This window comes from Geotrypetes seraphini, chromosome 12 (genome assembly GCF_902459505.1).
Source record: "Geotrypetes seraphini chromosome 12, aGeoSer1.1, whole genome shotgun sequence".
NCBI lineage: Eukaryota > Metazoa > Chordata > Amphibia > Gymnophiona > Dermophiidae > Geotrypetes > Geotrypetes seraphini.
Window position 1 is genome coordinate 82,983,000 of NC_047095.1, and position 4,511 is coordinate 82,987,510.

The following is a 4,511-nucleotide window of genomic DNA, read 5'->3' on the forward strand; positions in this document are numbered from 1 at the left end:
GCCCTATATCGCACACAAGAATTTCATGATTATCCACATGCTTATTAACTCTATGCAAAATTATGAAATCATAATTGCATAATTCCATGGAGTATGGAAAAGTGCCATTCTTAGAGCTGTTAGAATGCTGATTAGTGCTCTTTGCCAAAAGCTACTCACCCATCCCTACCTTTTTCCAGCATTTTGCCAAAGAGCAATGGAGACAGACTGTGAAAGTAACCAAGTGGTATCAAAATCGCTTTTAAACCTATCTCCCTCGGTTCATAGTAAAATGCACGCAAGACAAATGCATGAAGACAAGTGAGCGCAAGACAACTGAGCACGAATGGTTCATAGTCAAATGCACGAGCAAGACATGTGAGCGCAAGACATCTGAGCTTGTGCTTGCACTGAATTGTCTTGCACTCGTCTGTTCGCAGTTGTCCACGCGCATTTGTCTTGCACGCATTTAACTTGCCACCATCTCCCTCACACTTGTAAGATCAACCCACCCACACAGACATGCACTGTAGTTCTGAAAGAGGGATAATATCCGCACACTGATATGTGGCCCTGTGAAAGAATTATGAATTATTCCTCATTCCTCTCCCCTTGCCACGTAGCCATTCTAAGCAAGAGAAAATTGACAGAATGTTGAGGCATTCCCTTCTTGTCACAAGATCCCTGTCACATATTAACCCTTATCTTAAGCTGTCCTTATTTGGAAAGGACATCAGCTGACAGGCATTGCATTGCATACTGCAAAGACTCAGGTTCTGTCCACGTGTTAATTAGGCCCTTGCCTAAGTACTGAGTTGGAGGGTGATCATGAGGTAAAGCACGAGGCAAAGGGCAGGTGATCACGATGTAAAAGCATGTACCTGTGTTTCCACCAATCAGATGTGTAAACAAAGGAGTTACTATGATGTCATGTGCATAGAAGCATAATAAAAGGGACTCGGAGCTAGCCATTGGCAGGGCCTCCATCCAGACTCATAGACTGCGTGTGTGTGTTTGCTGTGTTCAATCCCTACAAGTGGCGCCCGAACAGGGACCCTTCGCCCTGCTTGCTCCGTCTGACAATAAGACTTGGTGCATATCATCCTCCGGGATCCCCTCGAGTAAGTATGGGAAATTTGCAGCGTGCTCATGTGAAAGAATTGAAGTATATTCTGAGACTTACAGATAGAGAGGCTTCTGATTTACAGTTACAATGTTAGTACAAAAGATAGGAGAGCACTGCATCTGGTATCCAGAAAAGGGATTATTAAAATTAGAAGATTGGCTTAGAGTCGGGAAAGTTTTGTATGCTGAGCCTAGAGCATCGGCAGCCATATTGATATGGCATCAGTGCAAGTGTGCCTTGGAGAAGGTAGGTGCAAAGACGCCCTCCAAGGTGGCAACAGTCTCATTAACCGTTCCCCTCCCCCCTCCCCCTCCCTCCCGACTATTCAAGTCAGAACACATATCCAAAAATCATACCTCCAGCACAGGTATCCCCAGCTCCTTTAGGGGAAAAAAAGGTAGAAACAGTACAACTTTTAAGTGCGTTTCAAGCAATGATAAAAAAAAGGCCAGTGAGGAAGGGCAATTAGCAGCAGAGGACATGAAAGATTTAATTCAAGCCTACACAGTCACATATGCCCAAGATCCTAATGGTCCAGGACAGATAGCTACTTAACCATTATCCTTTGCAATGTTGTGAGAAATTCGTAAATCTATTTCAGAGACAGGTTTAAGAAGTAATTTCACAGCCGGGTTATTTGAATCCATGGCTGGAACGCATACTTTAATACCATAAGATTGGAAAGACATTATGCATATGGTATTGACTATGGGTCAATATATTATGTGGGATAGTGAATATCAAAAGGAGACTCAAAGTGATTTAATTATGAAATTAGCCAAAGACAATGCCAATTTAGATTGCCGTAGAGCATTTCAAGGCTTAGGCAACAGGGCAGATATTACCTTAGCCGATATACTGTGAGCCTGCGCTGACTTTGGTTCTCAAACATACCAAATGGGCATTTTAGCAGCTGCAGTACAAAAAAGTTCCACTCCAAAAGGCTATTATGGCTGTGGCAAGCCAGGACACTTCAAAAAAAACTGCAAGGCAAATAGTAATAAACTGCCCATATGAACAGAGAGCAACCACCTAATACTTGTCCAAAATGTAAAAGAAAAAAAGCAGGAGATGAGGTTAGAAGTTTGTAAGTGCAGGAATTGGCTTATATGAGAAAGATAGTACTGTCTGCCTGCCTGAATGTGTGTTTTTTTTGTGTAGATGGGTCTGAGAAGAAATTAGTGAAGCAGGAGTTGGTCAAAAACTCTAGAGAGGATAAGGATTTTAACCTCTTATCTTTATAACCTCTTATATTTATAGATTTGAGTCTTGGTTCAGCAAATGCAACAATAAATTATATTTTTGTAAATGGGTTTAAATACTGGTAACTAAGATGCGAAATGTGAATTATTCCTCATAAATTGGGGTCAATGTTAAATTTCTAGATTCACCCTGATACTGTAGCTGGGGTCATTGTCTTCCCAAACTATTTGACCTTTGCACCTCTTATCAAGTTTGTTGACAGGCTGCAGCGACTCTTCTATACTGATAACTTTGATGTTATCTAGGTTTGTCCAAGATTAGATATGAAGGATGTAACCTTCCATAGCGTTTGCTCACTCTGGTTAAGCCAACAGAACATTCTAACAATTATTAACTGGATGGCAGGGCTAATGCAGAGATTAAGTTTAACTTTTTTTGACAGGAAAGCTCTTTAAAATAGGAGCCTGCTACGGTGATCGTAATGTTTAAATATTAATTAACTTGCAATTTTCCAGTTGTTATATTTCACATCTTTTAGTTGTAAAAAGAAAAATGTCTTAAAGAAAAAGTGGGTAAGTGATTCAGTGTCACTGAATGAACTATCCCCAGATATGGAATGCTTTCCAAGATAATTGCAATTAAGGTAAGCTGTTTCTGAATCATGTTATTACAATAGACCCCTCATTGATTAGGCACAAATTCATATTTGTATATTAATAGTATTTTGGTAATTTGTTGCAAACAACCTGCAGATTTGATCTATATAACACCAGACATTTCCTTTTAAATATAATGAGGAATTGCAAATTGCATTAACAAATTACATCGGTCATATTTGTCATCATTATCCTAAAGATAAGCGATTAATTCTAGTTGCAGAAGGCATTTTGGATTTTCACTCTGCACTAAGCTTAACACCTATAATTGACGCGCTTACTGTCTACAGACGGCAGCAAGACACGCGGAGTCGTGCAATGGACCCAAGAAAATGCTTCTCGGGTCTTATTCACTCCTCCACAAGAATCTGCTCAGCGCTCAGATGTAGCCGCTGTTGTTCTTGCACTGCAAACCTTTTCCCACTGTCCATTGAACCTAATCACAGACAGTCTCTACGTTCATAATATAGTTTGCCAGCCTACTTCACCTCGTCAATTGATGACAACTTGTTCTCATTGTTTCTTGAATTACGCTTGTTATTGTCGACACGTAAACACTCTCTTAGTGTGTTTCATATTCGCAGCCATCAAAATTTTCCTGGAGTCATTTCTGCAGGAAATAATATTGCAGACGCTGCAACCAGGAGGGTTTTTGCACAATTTACCACTCCCATAGATAGTCAGACATTCTTCCACCAAAATGCTAAAGCCTTGGTAAAAATGTTTAAAATTCCCTTAAATCAGGCTACAACTATAGTTCAGTCTTGCCCACAATGCTCACAGCTTCATTCGGCTGCTGAGTACGGGGTAAACCCCAGGGGACTTGCAGTAAATCAAGTGTGGTAAATGGATGTCACACAATATCCCCCTTTCGGGACATGGAAATATCTGCACGTTACTATTGACACCTATTCTAGCTATCTTTGGGTAACGTCCCAAACAGGAGAAACAACTAATCAAGTAAGTAATCATATGTTACAATGCATTACAGTTATGGGAAAGCAAAAAACTTTAACAACCGACAATGGTTCTGCATATTCTTCTAAATCTTTTTCTGAGTTTTGCTTACAATGGGATATCCAGCTGATTTACGGTTTGCCTTATAATTATACAGGACAAGCCATAGTAGCACAGCAAACTGTACATTAACATCTTATTTATTAAAACAGAAACCAGTGAAATATGCCGTTCCTAATTTGAGACAGGTTCAAATATCTTTATCCATTGTTTTGTTCACAATTAACCATTTGAACTATTTTGCAGAGTATTCTGTCTGGCATGGACCTGCTCCCTTAATAACCTGGGGAAGGGGTTATGCCGCTGTTTCAACTCCTACAGGTCCGGTTTGGGTACCAAGCAGACACGTCCGACACAGCGCAGCCTGTTCCAGTCTCGGAAACTACAGCAGAAGCTGCTGAGACGCCACCCGCTCCTCTCTCAGAAACTACAGCAGCAGAAAGAAATGTCATGGCACAAGCATCTGCAGATCCCCATGCCTGAGTTTAATTTCATCTTAAGGCGACCACAAGTTCCAATACCACAGCAAG